This window comes from Dipodomys spectabilis, unplaced genomic scaffold (assembly GCF_019054845.1).
Source record: "Dipodomys spectabilis isolate Male_0828 unplaced genomic scaffold, ASM1905484v1 ptg000085l, whole genome shotgun sequence".
NCBI classification, from domain to species: domain Eukaryota; kingdom Metazoa; phylum Chordata; class Mammalia; order Rodentia; family Heteromyidae; genus Dipodomys; species Dipodomys spectabilis.
This window is the reverse complement of record NW_024870762.1, coordinates 8,914,824-8,934,772: the sequence shown is the minus strand read 5'-3', so window position 1 is coordinate 8,934,772 and position 19,949 is coordinate 8,914,824. Positions and strand designations below refer to the sequence as shown.

The window sequence follows — 19,949 nt, the reverse complement described above, 5'->3', positions numbered from 1 at the left end:
TGGTGGTAAGGTCGTAGGTGTGCTTTATTTTTGAATGGTCATTAATTCTTTAGGTCACCCTATGGGTGCCGGTCAGCAGCTCAGCGACTCCCTTCCGCGGGAGCTCCATCCTGGCCAGCCCGGTTGGCTGCTTCTGCACCCTTTCCTCCTCCAACCACAGCAAACTCGACTGTCTCGCCATCCCCTTCACTGCGCAGGCATTTCCGTGGATTTGTCTTCCTGGTGGCCGTCTGATGTACAAATACATCCATTCCGATTCATAAATCCATATCCATTTCTGACATCGAACCACTTCACAGTGCCAAGGACGTTGGTGGCGAGAACTTTCTCGGGAGTCTTCACTGCCGGCGGGGGCGGCGTCCCTGCCCAGGTTCCCGGACTCCAGGGCCGGGGCTGCGCCGCCGACCGCCGGGCTCTGGGGCGCGGGGTACGGAGCGGCGGTCGGGGCCAGGCCCGAGGGAGACTGGCGGCGGCGGCGGCCGCGGCCGCGGCGGTGGCCTGGTGGCCTCGCGGGCCGCGCTCAAGCCGCGGCTCGGCTCCCTTCCTGCCCCGGCGGTTGGGCGGCGGCCGGGCTGGCTCGGAGGCCGTTGCGGATCCCAGGGCCGGCGGCTGGAGCTCCGGCGGCGCTGGCTGCCACTTGGCATTATCTTTGTTTCTCTTTACAGAATCTATCTTTTTAGCTTTTGCTACTTGAGGATTTTCTCGTTGCCACTTCCTGGCATAGCAGAAAATAAAGCAGGTGGTACCTACCAGAGAACAGAAAGACTAAGGGAGGCCTGGGGAAGAAAGCTCCTCACAACCACAGGGGGAAGCAGCATTTGAAAGAGACCACCTGGTTCCAGAGCACAGGTAAATAAGCTGTAAACCAGTGACTTTTAATACCAAATCCACCACATCTGCACTTCCCCCCCTACCCCCCTTATTGATCTCTCTGCCTTTGCTTTGACTATAATGTGGAATAGGCTCTTGCATCGTTTTTTTTTTTAAAAAAAAAATCAGGTTCTTCTTTGATGCTGGACCTCGTGTTTTCCAATCCATCCCAGACCCAGGATCCTTTGAGTATACATTTCAACTTCTGCATCCTGATTTCCTTCTTAACTCTTGAGTCTTTCTTATCTACCTGCAATCACACCTTTCCTTTGAGAGTACACGTTTACTGCTGGTGACACTTGACATAGTAGGTAAATCATGAACCTAGATTTAAATTTCTGGCAGTTTACTGTCTTCATTATTGGAGCTACTACAGAAGTGAGTCATCTCAGAACTGTGCTCCTCTGCAATCCTCAGTCTCTGGTCACCATGAGTGTCACTCACATGTGTGCGCACATGCGCAACAGATTCCTGGGGATCTAGGTTTGCGTAAAGCAATGATTCCTTCTGTCATAGATGATGTGTCTGTAGAGTTATAGAAGTAACTAACAGATTTTCACCTCTCCTCATAGAAGAGAACTAACAAAAGCATGACTGCTGGATAATACTAGGAGTTTTAATCCCCAAGGAGATTGCTATGTAGTTCATAGAACTACAAGATATGGGTTATGTTGAGTTCTCAAATAATTAAATGTATGGATCTCACAAAGATGGGGCAAATATGTAATTAGCTCTGGCACTAATAAACTAACTCATGAATATATTACTCCCTATAAGTGTTTTTCTTAGTGTCTTCTTGAAGTATCTCTCAGCATCTCCCCATATTCTTGCCCTTCCACTCCGAGAAGCAGTGATCTGCTTTCTCTGATGAAGATTAATTTGTATCTTCCAGGAATTTATTTAACCTAGTACAATCTTTTTTGATATTCAACCCACATTATATATGTGAACAACTCATTTCTTTTTATTGATGAGTAAAATAATAGTTCATTGCTAGTGCATTATAGAATCCCAGCTCCTACAAATATATTCCCTGCAAGTATTTACCAAAACACCTTTCACACATCCCCAAAAGCATCCTATTTACTAAGACACCTTTCACACCTCCCCCAAAATATCTTATTTACTAAATCTAAGGCCAAACCGCCTTCTGGTTTCCAGGCTTTTCCACATTCCAGTCACCTGATGTTTAACTTGTTTATTGTTTCCTTCTTCGGGTCTGGAATTTCCCTTTAATCCCTATCTTTAATAATTAATCATTTTGTTCTGTTTCTGATTTCACATTTTACAGCATGGCTATATTACAACTTGTTTATCCATTTTCCTTTTGATTAAAATTGTATTGTTTGCAGATTTGGGCCATCATAAGTAAAGTCCTTATGAACAGATTTTTATAGAGACATATGTTTTTAGCTCTAATAGATACATATTTAGGAGTAGAATATATGGATCATATAATAAATACATGTTTAGCTTTTTAGTAAAATGGCAAACTATTTTCAAAGAAGTTGTATCATTGTACATTTTCACCAGCAATGCAAAAGACTTCTTTTGTAAGGTGAATTATCCCAGAAGCCACATTTTCGAAGATGGAATTTTGAAGTCTTTATTACAACACTAGCAGTCTGTAGGCTACCCATTGTTACAAAGACCTGCAGCCCCCAAATACACATAACACAGCTAGGAAACAGGCCAGAGAGGGAAGAAAGAACAAAAACAATACCAACAAACCAATTCAGCTCTGAGGGAGAGCTGAATTGGGATGCCATGATGACAAGAGACGAGCCAGGAGACAGGATACAGGACAAGATCAAAAGGAAACACACCTAGCAAGGCATAATTGATAGGGTAAAGTAGACTTTGCCAGAGAACCACGCAGACATCTAGGTACAGAGAACAAAGAAAGGTTTATTGCTGGGAAAGGGACCAGCAAGACCCCTTCTCACAAGGGAAAAGTGAAAAGAAGCACCGGCTATTGTCGGAGGTGACCTATATAACCTAGGAGGCCTAGGAGGGGCTAGAAGGGGTTAGGAGGTGGAGACCCTGGAGTGGACGTGAGGGCCAAGGGCTTCATCATGGCGGACTAGGATTTATGGCTCCTGCCCAAATAGTAGATAAGGGGCAACTGCTCAGACCTGAAGGTCACTCTGAGGGGCTCTTGTTGCCTTATATAGTGGTAGCTGCCCCAGAGAAGTGCCATCCTGCCCCAGAGAAGTGCCATCCTGAGGCAAAGGGGGGTTGGAGGCTGATTATTTACCGCCTTTACTAAATGGGCCTGGTGTTGCCTAGGAAGGGAGCTAAGCTGTGGAAAGGGGAAGAAGTGGAGTGTGCTAAGCTATGAGAAGCTAACAATAATGGCACCTGTGCTAATCTGGGCCTAAAGAGTGTTGGAGCAGGGGGAAGATCCACAGGAAATTCCCAGTCCTAGGCACTGAACTGACAAATTCAGTAACCTATCAGCCAAGTGCCTACCCCTGCTTCCAGGGTTTTGGGATGCCCATCATCTGGGCGGCAGGGGCTTTTCCTTCCTCCAGTATGAAGACAAGAGGCCAGATGCTACCATCCACCATCTAGCCAATTTGGCGCTGGCCAGACCTGACCTCCTTACTTCACTTCTAGATCCTCTACATACTTACTACGTTGGTTTGGTCAGCCTTTTAAGTTTTGGAGATTCTAAGGAACAGGTAGGGTTACTTACTTGTGGTTTAGTTGCACTGCTCTAATGAAGTTGAACTTCATTTCATGGACTATCAATATATCTTTTTTAGTAGAATATTTCTTTAAATCTTGACCTTGAGCATGCTAATTCTATGGCCTGGCTAAATCATTTTTTAAGGTAAGCCTTGTGATTCTAGTGAAATTGTTCTGATTCTACCAAGACTAGGAAATATTTCACCCAAAGATTTGCAAACTAGAGGTGGTTCAAACCTGATTTGTCTTGTGCACCCTGGTCCCAGTGAACATGAAGAACTTCTCTTCCTTCAAGGAATAATTAGTCTTTCTCCAATGTTACTGTATAAGTTTGGCTATGAGACTTTAGTATCTCTATAGCATTCTGCTTGGACTAAAACATTCTAAATGTCAGTTTTCTATCATCTAGCCACTCCAAAATTATTCCTGGGAAAGTGACAGGATTATGATTTCTTCACAGAACATCAGCCTCTGTGTTTTTATTTTCAGTTATATGTTGGAAAGACTGGATCGTCAATTCTTGGCCAAGAAGAAGAAGTGTTAATGAGATTGGAAGAAGATACTATAATTTGGATGCATGACTGCTAAACTGATCATCATTAATGAGAAGTATCAAAGTACAGGTTAAAAGAAAAGGGCTTTATCCAAGTGACCTTTGAGGAAATTCAAATGCTGCCTTTGGATGGAGAAATCCTTATTATTTCTGCAGTTTCTGCTTTTTCTGCTGCAGAGAGCTTCTCAGACTCTCTCTTGGGTGCCTCCTGTGAACTCTACAGATGTCCCCTGGGTCAGATATCTGCATGTTGCTGGGTTGCTTTGCTTTGTGGCATCTCTAATGTCTGTTTTGAAAAGGTTGAAAAGGAGAAGAATCACAAACACCCTAGAAGTTGAAAACATCATCTGTTTTCTAAACTGTATATAGCTGAGCTTTCCCTGACCTCTAGGTGAAGCAATGTCTCTGACTTTTGTAGGTGGTGATTTCCAGCTCTCTGAATACACTGGGCTGGTGTGTAACCCAGACTCCTTTCCCTATGTGAGCATTGGGATCAGTCTCTAGCTGTGAAAAGTTGAATCTGGTTCAGTATTTCTGTGAGCTCTTGTGATTTTATAGCTTCTACTCATGGTTGCCCTTTAAATCCTCTCTTAGTTTATAGCCCTGACATCTCCCTTCTATTCTGACTTTGACTATAGCTATTTAAATTGTATGGTGAGAGAATAAATCATCTCCCAGCTAGCTGAGGCCTGGTAGCCTGATAGGGCTTGTCACTGATATATCAGTGATTTAGAAAGAGGAGTCCCAAGAATTTGAATTTGGTGGGACATTTATTACATATCATCCACATACTTCTTTCAATTAAGTTTTATTGCCTTTTCTATAAGAGAGAAAATGTGCTAGGCAATCATTGGTGGCTCATACTTATAATCCTAACTACTCAGGAAGCTGAGATCTGAGGACTGTGATTCAAAAACAGGCAGTCAAAGAAAACTTCAAGAGATTCTTACCTCCAATTAGCCAAACAAAACAAAACAAAACAAAAAACAGAATTAGGAATATGGCTCAAGTAGTAAAGCTCCAGCCTTGAGTAAAAAAGCCAAATGATACTATCTATATGAAGTAGAAGCTCTTGTACCACAACAAAGGAAGGAGGGAGGAAGAAAGGGGGAGAGGGGCGAGAGAGACAGAGACAGAGAGACAGAAAGAGAAAGAGAGACAGAGAAATCAAACCTCTTTTATCTCACTTTTTGGAATTTAAGTATGGAAAATCTAAGTCCATTACAGAGGAGATCTTCTTTTCTTGTAAATTTTTCCCTAAGTCATTTTTAAGGACTCTGGACCCTGGGTTAATTAATCAATAACTTTTTAGAATTTTGATATTTCGAGCTCTGACTTAGCCAAGTAAGATTACATAACATAGCTTTAAAACTTAATTTTTAATGTAATTTTTAAATGCTCAGGAATTTAGGGCCTACATTCTACATGTAGAGAAATAGAGCCACAGTAGAGAAATAGAGCCAACGTAGATTCATGTAGAAAAAAAATAATCCTGCTCTTTTTCATCTCAACCATTAGGCTTCTTTCCTTTTTTTTCTTTGAGTCTTTTTTAATTTGCTTTTTTGTGCAGGGTCTCACCCAAGCTGGCCTGAAATTGTCCTATAGCTCAGATAGTCCTCAAACTTGCAATCTTCCTGCCTTCGTCTCCCAAATGCTGAGTATATATTGACTATTTCCTTGACTTAGATTTCTTTTTGGATCAGAGTGATCTTTTACGTGCTTTACTTCAGTTTGAGAGTCTTCAGAGAGGATAGAATGCCCACTTATACTTTTGATTTAACAGATATGCTAACAATGGTCTTCATCAAATTGTGAATAGTTGCCATTACTAGTAAGCCACTTGACAGCTCAGCGGGATACTGAATCTGATTTGGAAAAAAAACATTTCAGGAGACTCTAGTACAGGATCCTACTGTGATCATAAGAAGCCTATTCTGCATAGTCTAAAGGGCCAGGACAGGCCCTGGAGGAGGATATACCTCTCATGTGAACGTCACAAAGTCCAGCAGAGATCAGGTGACTCTGGGGCAGCTGTTAAGCAATCACATTGAATATGCTAAATCTTGAGACATAAGACCCTTGATTAAATGGTAGGGACTTGTCAAAAGATAAAGATACTAAAATTAGAATGTAAAATACAGGTAAATTAAAAAGTTGGAGGCAGCCAACTCTTTCAAGGCTATATGAAGAATAAATAACAATTTTTCCCTTTTTTTCTTTCTTATTTTATGTTTTTTAAGACAAGATTTCACTATGTAGCCCAAGTTGGCCTGGAAATTATGATCCTTCTGTTTTTATCTCTCAAGCTCTAGGATTACAGGCATGTGCTACCATGCCCAGCTACTATATATATTTCAATAAAATGGAAAGAGGAGTATAACCTGAAAACTGGGAGTAGGAAAAAGATGCATTTAATAAAAATGATCTATAAAACCTGGAACAAACATTCCACTCAAGAAACTTTCCTATTAGCATCAAATATGTAAGAGAAGTGCTTGCTATATATATTCACCATTATACTGGAAGGCCTAGCCAGAATAATCATACAAGAAGCAGTTGTGAAATGATTAGAAAGAAGAAATAAAACTACAGCTATCAATAAATGATGTGGAAATCAAAAATTCTAATAAATTATTATAATAAGAGATCAAGAAAGCTTAACAGGTTAAATCACTTTTTAAATGATCAGCCTCAAACATTAAATGTCACAAAAAGATACAAAATTCACAGTAGCACATAAAAATGGAGAAAATATGGAAAATACTTTATGTAGAAAATTATAAAACTTTATATTGCAAGGTATTGTGCAGAACTAAATAAATTATTTTTATGAACAAAAACATACAAAAATGCACTCTGAAGTCTTCTTACGCTAATTCATAGGTCAAACAAAATTCCAACCAACATTCGAACATGTTTTTTCTTTGAAGTGGACTGCCAAAAATTTTAGAGGTAGACTCTATTTCTTTCTAATTATTTTCCTACTTTGCACCCTGCTCTCTTGCAGGGACTCCTTGTTTTGTTTTTGTTTGTTTCACTGGTTTATTTGTGCCATTACTGAGCCTTGAAGTCAAGGCCTGAAAATTTTGCTTTGATTTTCCTGTTTAAAGCTAGTGCTCTACCACTTGAACCACACAGTTCCACTTCTAGCTCTTAGCTAGTTAATTGGAGATAAGAGTCTCTGGGATTTTCCTGCCCAGGGTGGCTTCAAACCAAGATCCTCAGATTTCAGCCTCCTGAGTAGCTAAAATGACAGGTGTGAACCACTAGCACCTGACTAGGGAGTCTTTTTAGTGGGGCTCACTAAACACATGCTGGACAACGTTCATGGAAGCATCTTACATACAGTACTATTACTCCTTACAATAATCATCTGAGATAAGTTACTATGTCCAACTTACAGTCTGGTTAAGGAATTTGATAGTAAAATACGGGGCTGGCAATTTAACATCCCCCACCCCACCCCAGGAAATCTGGCTGCTTTTTCTATTCCCTCTTCAGCAAACATTGACACCAATTTTCAACTTTAATTTACAATAAATCTTCCCTTCAATTTCCTTCTACTTGTATTTTGCTATGACTGAAATGGTATGACTGTCAATTTTCTTTTAATCTCTTAAAAATAGGTGATGTACCTGTTTCCTCTCTTTCCTTGTCTTCTTATTTATTCCTGGCTTTTTTTAAGTAGTAAAGGTATATTTTCCTTCCTTCCTTCCTTCCTTCCTTCCTTCCTTCCTTCCTTCCTTTCTTTTTTTCTTCCTTTCTTTCTTTCTTTTTTTGGTGCTGGCCTGGACTCAAACTTAGGCCCTGGGTACTGTCCTGGAGTTTCTTTGCTCAAGGCTAATGCTATACCAGTTAAGCCACAGCTCCACTTCCAGCTTTTTGATAGTAAGTTGGAGATAAGAATCTCATATTATGTGTGATTCATTTATTTAAGCATTTATATTGGGAGTTTTTCTGTTAATTTTGGTGCTTTATCTTTGAGGCTATTGGGTTATATTTCCGTACTGACATTTTTAATGGTATTGAATTGCCAAATAGAAGCATATATCTCTATCACTTAAATGTGAAGTAGTACTTGCCTGTGAGTTAATAAACTTCCTGATTACTAAGTTTTATCTTGGGAGAGGAGAGTCAAGGTTGATTGTGCTGTTGAACTAGGTATGCAAGGTGCCATTTTGGATGGGGGCAAGAGGGAGCTCTATGTTCTTTTTATTTTCTTTTTTAAGTGTCAAAGCAAAAAGTTTAATGAGAGAGAGAGGGAAACTGTGGCCTAGTTAGCTTCCCTGCCAAGGGGAAGAAGGTTAAAAATTCTTCCAAGTTCTTATCTGAAATAATTTTGCTTATTATCCTCCACTGACCAGGCTAATCTCTTCAATCTTGAAAGAACTTCAAAAGGTAACTTATAAAGCACCAAAAAAATGCTTAAATAAATGAATCACATCCAAAAAATTCATTGATATGCTTATAACAAGAGCTAGATGAATGGAAAAGAAGTTTCCTTAAAGTGATATCTTTTTTTCTTTGTTCTGTTCCTTTTGTTTCCTTTATGGAGAGGAGGTGTTTTCTCCCACTTTACATGGCATCTTTCAGATTTTCAAATTCCAACATTTATACTAAAACTTTCTCCCCCCTTCCTGTGTGTACCTTTGTGTGTGTGTGTGTGTGTGTGTGTGTGTGTGTGTGTGTGTGTGTGTGTGTGTGTGTGTGTTGGCATTGGGGCTTGAGCTCTAGGCCTGGGCACTGTCCCTTAGCTTTTTTTTCCTCAAGGCTGGCTCTTTACCACTTGAGACACAGTTCCCCTTCCAGCTTTTTGGTAATTACTTGGAGTCTCATGGACTTTCCTGTCCTGGCTGGCTTTGAACCACAATCCTTAGATCTCTGCCTTATAGGCATAAACCCCAGGTGTCAGACATCTATTAAAGCCTGGGCTGAATTCCTTTGATGCTTCCTTCTCTCTGAGGATTCTCATTTGCCTTTTAGCACTAAATCAGGATAACACAACACAGATCATTAACCTCTGTTATTGTTACAAAAGAAGATTAGGATGGATGAAGGGTCAGACCTAATTATTGGTCATTACATTGCAAATTTAAATTATAATTATGTTCAATTATGAGTGGCTGGTATTTATCAGGTCTGTGCTTAGCTAGCCCAACTGATGTCTATGAAAGAGAAAAAGAAAGGAAGAAAGGAAGAAAGAAAGGAAGGAAGAAAGAAAAAGAACAAGAAAGAAGGAAGGGAGGGAAGAAGGGAGGGAGGGAGGGAGGGAGGGAGGGAGGGAGAGAGAGAGAGAGAGAGAGAGAGAAAGAAAGAAAGAAAGAAAGAAAGAAAGAAAGAAAGAAAGAAAGAAAGAAAGAAAGAAAGAAAAACAGATTGAGGAAGATCACAGGTGATCAGAAGTATAGCATGTACTTAAACTGCTTTTGCTGGAAAGCATCCACTCCTTTCTTGAGCACACAAACCCAAAACAAGAAAAAAGTCAGGCATCCTTGCTTCTGTGTTGCACCTTTGTCTAAGACTTTTGCTCTGCAATTACTTTGCAATCACTTTGAAATTCAGGAAGAATAGGATTTATTGATAATGTGTTTGCCCACAGGGTTAGAGGAAACTTTCCCCAAAGGAAGGAAACATAGAGCCTCATTGGGGCAGTAATAACAAGACTCTCTGGAATCCTTCCCAAAACTAAGCACTAAAATGATCAACCAGGCCACACTTTGTCCGGGTCTGTATAATAACTATGCCTAGACCTCTCCCCTTGCCTTCAGTTCTTTGTCTATTTGAATCTATAGCTCATGTCTATACCCTGAAGATGGCTAAAGATGAACTTACATATTGTCTTACTCTTCCTGCCCATGCCACGTAATAAAGCCCCTTTCTCTGACCTTTACCATATCTCTCCTAGGAGTGAATGGGCAGACTTGACATGTGGAAACCCAACAGTTTGGAGCTGGGTTCTAAAACTTCCATTTCATAAGCAATAAGAACAAGCATGAACCTGGAGTCCCCAAAGCCTAGAATTCAATCTCTTTTCCCAAAACACTTCAAACTTACTTTAGCTAAAGGGGTAGATCCAATTTCTTCTTTGGACTGCAAAGTAAACAGTTTTGTATGTGCTTGTCTCTCTTCACTCTGAATCAGAGTATTTCACAGTCTAGTCTGGGATTCAACCTAAGATTATTATTGTTAGACGATAATAGCTGCTAAAGAAGCTGAAGATTGTCTAGAGTGAATAAAATCAAATGTGAGACTAGTATCTTCCCTACCACATACACAGTTATAAAATCATTCCACCATTACATCACACCAAATATTCATTCCTAGCAGGTGTAACTACATCCTAGAGACAGAGGGGTGGGGAGAAGGCAACAACAAAATGTTAGTTACACATTTTGCCCAGCACTCTGGAATCCAAGCACTCTGGCTCCACAAACCTGTGACTGGCAGGTGCTCGTAGGAGTCTTCTCTGTCCTGACCTTTTTTCTCATAACCCTGGCTGTCCACCCTGGGGTGGTTTCTTGAAGACAGCTAAGTAGCATAAAACATTGCAACTTACAGGAAAAATCTAGGAAACCACCGATATATATATTACTAAACCAAAACAAAGAGACTATAAGATAATAGTGAAAGAAATGGAAGGATTTTTATTGAAATGCTATTGTGCAATATCATAGTTTCTGTGTACCATTTTCTTTGAAATAGTAGCAGGCATAACAGAACTTTGATTTCACTGTTTTCCTAAAAACAAAACAAAACAAAAAGGAGGGGAGGAGTGAAGCAGGACTGGGTTTTACTATCTCCTGACCAGTAGTCATGCAGCCCAACAGATTGTTGGGTTCCGGTCACTGTGACTAAATTGCAGGCGTAGCTGCATGATTAGCATTTAGCCATGGGCCTGCGGGCTCCAGGATCTCCACCACCATATACCAGCACACTCCCAGGTTTGCCCATGAGCCAGCACAAGCTTGCTCAGAGTAGGTGGAGCAGGTGCAAGCCTGGAGCGTAAGCCTGGCCTCGTAGTGCCCTCTAACGCTAAAGCGGAGTTCTGCAACTCATTTTCTTCATAGGCTGGCTTCTAGAATGTGCCACATCCCACTGTGATTTTTTTCCCCTGCTTTGGTTCATCTAATTAAGAAGAATCCATTTGAACACAAGTATCTACAGGACTCCCTTTTCTGGGTATCTATGCTATTACCAAATACACCAGCTGCCAACGACTTTCTTGGGACTGAAAACATCAGACACCAAAGACATTTTTTTCGGGGGTGGGGGGTGGAGGGCGGGGGGAGGGGTTCCGGTCGTGGGGCCTGAACTCTGGGCCTGGGCACTGTCCCTCAGCTCTTCAGCTCAAGGCTAGCACTCTACCACTTGAGCCACAGCACCACTTCCGGCTTTTTTCTTTTTGCTTATGTGGTGCTGAGGAATCAAACCCAGGGTCTTCAGGCATGCAAGGCAAGCGCTCTACCACTGAGCCACCTTCCCAGGCCCCCCCCCCCTTTTTTAATGAGACAATCTTGCTGTGTAACTCAGGCTAGCTTCCAACTACCATGTTTCTTGCCCCCCATCTACCACTCCTGGCTCTTTAAGACACTTTTAGAGCCATGTTCATTTTAAAAATTAAAGTTTGGCTAATATGTCCTGCTGGTAATAATCACTGATTATGGGAATAATTTATGGGAATAATCACCCAATTAATTAGTAAGTTAACACACATGGAAGAGGGAAAAAAGCTTTAAATTTTCTCTCAGCTTTAACATGTTTTTAATTATATTTTTATTATCTTTAAGTAGTTGTACAAAAGGGTTACCATTCCTTGTTATGTTTTCTTGTAAGTAAAACAGTCTTTCTCAAGATTTTATAGTACCGTGTGTGTGTCCTTTATTGTAATAAAGTCTCCATATTTTCATTAAGGGTTCTAAATTTCATTTCATGGTATATTTGAAACTTTTCCTTAGAGTTTAAAAACCATTTTCATAGTATTCTCTTTTTTTTGTACTGGGGTTTGAACTGAGGGCACTGTGCTTGCTAAGCAGGAGCTCTACCACTTGAACCACACTTCCAACCTTTTTTGTTTTATTGTCCAGGTAGGACCTGAATATTTGGCCAATTGACCTCAGACTGTGATCTTCCTGACTAAGCCTTTTACCATAGGTGAGAGGATCAAGGTTCAAAGCCAGCCTGGGCAGAAAAGTCCACAATATATTAATCTGCAATTAACTACCATAAGCTGGAAGTGGAGGTGTAGCTTGACTGGTAAAGCTCCAGTGAGGACAATTTGGTTTGAATGAAAAAGCTAAGGGAGAGCACGCAGGCCCTGAGTTCAAGCCCCAGTACTTAGAGAGGGGAGGAGGGGAAGGAGAGAGGAGGAGGGAGGGAGGGGGAGTGAAAGGGAGGGAGGGAAAGAGAATGGGGAAGAGAGAGAGAAAGAGAAGGAAGGAAGGAAGGAAAGAAGGAAGGAAATCAATTTAACTTCTTGATTGAAATGGAGGACTGACAGGGTTGTGTGGGGGGTGTTTTGTTGTTGCTTCTGCTTGTTGTTATTTGGCCTGGCTGGCTGTCAGCCATGACCTTTCCAGTAGCTACCTCCTGAGTAACTGGTATTATAAATGTGAACCACCATGTCTGACTCAACTCCTGTGGTATTTTTGTTAATCTATTTCCTTAATATACTAGCCCAACTAATCTAATACATGTTTACCAATTGAGTCAAATTTCCATTGGTTATAATTTCCAGAAGGATTTTTTCTCCTATCAAATAATGTCTGCTTCCATAAGGGTTGCAAAAACAGTTGCTTGCGTGTGGAAGGATATATGCCATAAACTGGACCAGATCATTCCTCAAGGGCTTAGGTTCAAAAGATTAGTCTCTCTCAGAGAAGTTGAAATTTCCCAAACATTGCACTGGACAAATTTTAAGTACTGTCCTATATTTTTGTTAATCACGAAAATGTCCCCGTTGGTCAGGTGTTTCTTTCTTTAAAGAAGATGAGGATGTACAAGCAGGAGTAGATCTCAGAGGACCTTAGGCGCCAGGCTTAGCATTTATACTGAAACCCTAAGGAAAACCCAGAGTGATATTATTAAATCAATTCTGCTCTTTCTCTAGGTCATCTGTAGTCTAAGAGAAATGAACTTCTCATGTTGTTCTACCAAATCCAGTCTTCCACAATTCTGGAGTCTCAAGCAATAGATTTAGTAGACAATAAACTAATCCTGGGAAGCTGAGATCAGGTTTAAGGTATATAGAGTGTTAAATTCATTAGATTTATTTTTTTTTTGCTATTTAATCATTGATGACTACAGTCTTTCAGCCACATTTTTGTACAGCTCCAAGAATCCTCATCAGATTTGTCCCAATAGAGCATGACCATTGTCCTGTTCAATGTTCTCCATACCCTACTCAGCTCCAATGTCTATGACATGGACCTTTATAGAAATACCTCTCTTTTTTCTTTTCATTTTTTTCTTTGAGATAGGGTCTTATAACTCAGGCTGGCCTTAAATTCATAATCCTCCCGAGTCTGCCTTCCAAATGCTAGGATTAGAAATGTGCTCTCCCATATTTAGAGTACGGGTAATTCTTTGCTCCAACCATCCTTCTGTTCACCTTTAAGACGTTTTCCTTTCTTCAAGCTGTTTTTGTTACAATACCCTTGCTGGGCCACCAGGGCTACTTTCCTTCCATTCTGCTTGACTTTCTATACACTACATATTGACATCCTTTCACTTTATTCACACAGACATTTATCTTGTTTGGTCTAACCTACTGGATTTGGGAACTCAAATCATTCAGAAAGGAAGGAGACGAGGGGAAGAAAGATTTATTTATAATGGATATATATGTATATATTGAAACTGAGTCTCCCTATGCAACCCAGGCTTCATGAGTCTCCTGTGTCAGCCTCTTGAATGAGTGCTGGAATTACAGGTGTATGCCACCATGCCTGACTGCATAGCAACTATCTAGAAAACGCTGACTAATTAAGTGCTCGGCTAAAAGTTTGAATAAGATTGTACAATACTTCTGTGAATAATGAAAAGATCAGCCCCAATAAATGTCAGCCAACTGGTCTCATGAAGCCAACATCTGCTCTCCTACATCATGTGCAAGAATAGCTTAATTCCTCATCAAGATAAAGTCACATCAAATTTTCTTCAAAATCGGTCTCATTTTCATGTCTACTTGTGTGTGTGTGCATGTGTGTGCACTGGTCCTGGGGCTTGAATGTAGGGCCTGGGTGCTGTTCCAGAGCTTTTTTGCTCAAGGTTAGTCACAGTTCCACTTCCAGCGTTCTGGTGGTTAATTAGAGATAAAAGTCTCATGAACTTTCCTGCCTGGGCTGACTTGGAAATATGATCCTCAGATCTCAGCCTCCTAGATAGCTAGTATTACAGGTGTGAGCTACTAGTGCCCATCTATGTTTAAGAGTTGTCTTGATACCAAGCATTTTCTTTCCAAAAGAAAATTTGGGACAAAAATGTATTTGATAATAATAATAATGATGATGATTTCTGGCCCACTTTTTGAATCATTCAAGATGTTTGGGGCTATTGACAAGGACAACTCTATTTCTAAACATACACACACACACACACACACACACACACACACACACACACACACATATGATGCACAAAGATTCCAATGCTCCATTGGCTCCATTTCTTGAAATCTAATTGACTCTGGCCCTCTTCCCTACTTGGCTTTGTCCTCATGCTTGTCAGTTTCAGGTGTTCCTGTAGACACAAGAAATTAAAAGTAGAAAGAAGCAGTCTTTCACTTTGAGTGCCAGACTCCCTTTCTAGAACACTTCCCTTCAGTCTCATTTGCCAGAATTTAACATAGGTATTGCCTAAACCATTCAGCTATGAGAGGGAGAGAGCACATGACTGGTGGGGACCAATCACAATTTACCCTGTAAAGCTAGAAACACAGCCAATCTATCACTAGCTATAGCCATACTGAAGACAGTGTATTGCTGAACAGAATGTTGATAGATTTAGGTAACAAAGGTTAGAACCCTTTACTGTCCTTTAAAAATAACTTGTTTATTGTCAATATTTCCTAAGTAGACTAGAAACATCTGTGATTCACTATATCCACTGGGATATACAATGGAGAGGAGGACATAGTCTGGAAAACACAGATATACTGCAGTCTAGAAAAAGAATTGCAGAGAGAGGAGGGAAGAGGGGGAGGGCAGGAGAGAGAGATAGGAGAGAGGGGAGAGCGAAAAAGGGAGAGAAAGCGAAAGGAAAAAGAGAGAAAGAGAGAGAGAGGACCTCTATCCCCTGAGGCTTACTGTGCACTCTAAACTCTGAATCTTAATTTCTCCTTTTCTCCTCCATACTCTACCACTTTTAACTTAGCACTGATGATAATAGTGGTAATAGTACAATGGATGGCATATAGCCAGATAAGGAAACAAAAACAAGGTCAATGGAGAAATTTGAAGCATCTGGTGTTTATAACTATAGCAAACTTCAAACATAGCCAGAAGAACATAAATCCTCATTGCTAAAGGTCAATTTATTTCAGTATTTCCTGTCTCCTAAAATGTGTTTGGCTTTCAACAAACAAAAATTTAAAGCATTCCGAAGGCCATAAAAATAGTCTGAAGAGATACATGTTCAGAATAGATTTCTATATAATATAGATGTTAGAATTATAAGATAGGAAATGTATATGAATGAGAATATGTTGAAGACTTCAAAAGACAGAGTAGAGAACCTGGTAATCAGATGAAGTATGTGTAAAATGGCAGAGTTGAAAATCCCAGTCTTTGTTCCCCAACAACAACAAAAAAAACCAATTCAACAGTTACCCATGAGTAAAAGTAACTCTAAGAGAGCTCAGGAGTCCAGTTAAGAAGCTGTAGCAACAGCAATATGGTGAAGCAAAAACAAATAAAAAACAAAATACAAAACAAACAGAAAACCCCTCAAGGAACAATTACGTGGAGAGGGAAAGACCAGTTCTGCATAATCCCATTCTTCAGAATGACAAAGATGAGCATGAAGAGAGATATCCTCAGCCTAGAATCGCTCCTCACAAGGAAAAGGAGAGCAAGGTGATTGATCAGCGTTTTCACCTTTTCTATCACTGCCCACAGGAATCAACTTGGTTTCAACAGCACCTACATCACCTAGGGATTGACATCACTTAGCTATCTGGCTAGGGATAAGAAAGAAGCTGGTGACTCTTTGTACGAGCCATATGACAAGAGCCACTGTGGTCCACATCCCTTTTCTGCCCAGCACTTCTGCAGCTTTGGTCACTAAGTAGCCCAACAGCCATTTCAGCAGCCATGGACCCCCACACTGTGCCTCCAAGGATTCCATGATGTTCACAACTGCTCTACTGTTTGTCAGGCCATTTTTTAAAGAATCAAACTAAAAGCAAAAGATGCCTATTACTCTCCAAACAATCATATTCCGGCAGAACAAATAAAAGTACAGCGCGTGAGCTGTGACAGGACTTTCACAGGTAACTGATTCTCCTGAAAATATTTTTAAAGACTTAAAAAAAAAGTGAGTGTTTTTCTTAAGAAGGAGGGGGGCAGGAGGATCAGGTGGGGGGGGGTATGGGAAAGGATGGGAAGGGGAAACAAAGGAGGAGGCAATAATGCTTGATAAGAAATGTACTCGTTACCTTGCCCATGTAATTGTAACCCCTCCGTACGGTATTTTCACAATAAAAAATAAAAATAAATAAAAAAAGAATTATCCAAGGAGAAAAACATTTACAATGGGAAAGATTCAGCAAAGACTGCTGGTTTAGGATTAGGGATTATATAATATGAGTAAAGGAAAGACTCCTGGGGTTTGATATCTTATAGAGAATTAAGACTCATGGGTGTTCCTGCACACACAGTCACAGTCAGGTAAGAAGAAACATAGCTACAGAAAGGAGAAGTTAGCCAGATGCCAGAAAGATATGGGGAGGAGAGAATGCTACAATGTCTGAGAGGGAAATGGGAAATGCTGATGTGAAAGTACAAAAGAGGGAGGGGCTAGACCATCCCTTCCATGGGGCAACAGGGCAATGGCCCCCCGAATCGCTGAGTTAGCAACACTGTCAGATGCAGTGCCAAATCACATAACAGAAAACACAACAGATGGTGGTGGAGAAAAGCCAAGCTCCAGGAAGTTAAAAAGCTAGCTGAATCCATTTTTTCTGAGATGCCAGAGTCTCAGGCACCAGGAGCACAGGGGAACCAGAAACAATGCTTGAAGAATCTGGTACAGAGTTTGTTCATGTCTCAGTGTCATCAGGCATGGCCCATTGAGATCAATCCCCTCCAAATGCCACTGCTGTGTTTCATTGGGTCTCCTGACAAATGGATCATCTGACATCTCACTGATTTTTGCAAAGGGAAAGGGGTAATTAACATGACAAATGGGAGTTCACCCTTATGTCTCCAATAACCACTCATGCACACTTGGAGAACATGGCAGGTCTGGTTGCAAAAAAAACGTAGATTGAGAAGAGCCATTGCATTCTCCCGCTGAAATACCCATAGACTCTGCTCTCTGTACACTCAACTCATTTAAATGAGTTACTAGATTACTTGAAAAATGAACATCTCCTGGCATAGAGTTAAGGTTCTAAGAACTGCAGAAGTACCCAGAGCAAGAAAAGGCATGATAAAAGAAAGCATCCTCACTTAAAGTTTGCTAAAAATATGCAAGCATCTGGTTGAGGTAGCACAGGTCTGTTCTCCAATCATAAAAGAGAATTATATAAACCTATTGCCAACATTTCTCACTCTTCCTTACCAGTGCTACAACTTTATTTTGGAAAAAGACCCCTTGCCCATTTTGTGTAACAATCATGGAGTCCTCATTTCCTTGTGGACCTTCAAAGAATCCATCGGTACTCTGTCCAACAACATTCTAAGCTCTGTTTAAGCCAAGGAATGAGCACTTTACCTAAATTTCATCAATACTGAACAGAGGGACAGAAGAATGGAGATTACAGGCTAATCTATACTTATTTCATCAATGAAGCAAGACGTTCCTGCTTCACCTAAGAACTGTTCTTTCAGTCTTCCCTTTGATCCTGAATAGCTTTCCACTTCAATTTCTTTGAATAAATCTATGCAATGGCTTGTTCAACCAACCCAGCCCCAACACACAAATTCTCACTGATAGAAAGTTAAAAAAATACTCTCACTATTAAAATTGGAGTCAATATCACAGCTATAAATAATTGGCACCTCCTTTAAAAGAGATTTTTTTCTCAAAGCAGTTCCTAAGATTCATAAAACAACTTGTGAAAATCAAAATATGATAAAGGAAAAGGGAACTGATTTTTTTTTTAAATTTTACTTGATAAGCCAGATTCTAGTGAGCTCACTCTTGTAATTCTAGTTACTCAGGAGGCTGAGATATGGAGGATTGAAGTTTGAAGACAACCCAGGTAGAAAAGTCTGTGAGAGATTCCATCTCTAAAATAATCACTAAAAGTTAGCAGTGGAATACCAAACCAACAAGCCAAGACAGCTCAAGACCCTGACTTCAAACCACACGGCACAATAAAATAAAAAAAAACCTGAAAAGAATAACAATATGACAGTATTTTAAAGGTCAAGAAAGGTAGCTGTCAAAATGGCAATGGCTTAAAAATAAATATGACATATCGGGGGATAGTCTTCAAACTCTTTTGATTGTGTGTTATGTAAACAAGTTTAAAAACTTTAGGTACCCCCTTGAACATTTGAACTTGATAATTAAAACTTTTCATTAAAATATAAATGAGTTTTATAAATAAAAGTAAATATTAATATTTTGAGGGCTTTTTTTTGGTGGTACTGGGGTTTGAACTCAATGTCTTACATTTGCAAGACAGAGCCACACTTCCAGTAATATTTCCCAGGATAAAGTTGAAAAATTAGTAGAATTAGAATAACTCATGAGATAATTTGAATTTGATAATAAAAAATTTTAACCACTTTGTTATGTAATTCCTATAAAATTCTAGAAGTAATCAGGTAACTTTTTCTGAGAAATTTATCGTTTGGTGCTTTAGGAAATTATTGCTGCTTCATGTGAACAAACCAGTTCCTAACCTGTCCTATCTTAGTGGTTTTGAGATTAGTTAGATTCTATTTAATTTTCTCTATAATAAAAACATAACACAGCAGATAAGGAAAGGCTAGTTAACTGAGTGCCAAGGTGAAGGCTTTAATCATTAGCAGGTTATCCTCAAGTCAATACTTGAAATTATTCCTTTGTTGACAAGGAGCAAATATTTATACTCAGACATTGCACCAAAATAAGGTATGGTTGATTTGTGTGTGTGTGTGTGTGTGTGTATGTGTGTGTGAGTCCTAGGGCTTGAACTAAGGGCCTGGGCACTATTCCTAAGCTTTTTTGCTCAAGGCCAGCACCCTACCACTTGAGACACAGTTCCACTTCTGGTATTTTTGATGGCTAATTGGAGATAAGAGTCTCACAGCCTTTCCTACATGAGCTTTGAACCACTATCCTCAGATCTCAGCCTCCTGAGTAGCTAGTTTACCTATGTGAGCCACTGGAGCCTGGCACCTTTCTATTTTAAAGTGACAAGAAGGATGTTGTGGGAATAGTACATTCACTGGAAGTTTTAGGAAATAAATTGAAACTGATAGAAGTTGAAGAAGATCTTAGAAAGTGTTTCTATGTCTCCACCACTTAGAAATCCATAGAAAAGCAAAATGAAAGGTGATGAAAATTAGTAAAAGGAAAATGGACAATAAGATTCCACCAAACAGATAAAGAGATGAGAGATTCTTAATAAAGAAAATACAAGGCCAAGTGCCAGTGGCTCATGCCTACTTGGGAAGCTGAGATC

At 40.1% G+C, this 19,949-nt stretch overlaps 1 long non-coding RNA gene across 2 annotated transcripts; it reads left to right on the top strand.

Annotated features, from left to right (window-relative positions):
* Positions 1-49: 49 nt before the first annotated feature.
* On the top strand, positions 50-6,958 carry LOC122111362. Of its 2 annotated transcripts, XR_006148006.1 has the most exons (3): positions 50-427; positions 666-849; positions 4,051-6,958. It is a non-coding gene; the product is annotated as an uncharacterized LOC122111362 (long non-coding RNA). The 2 variants fall into 2 exon arrangements; XR_006148005.1 differs by lacking the exon at positions 50-427 and having other exon boundaries at positions 597-849.
* The last annotated feature ends 12,991 nt before the right edge of the window (positions 6,959-19,949 follow it).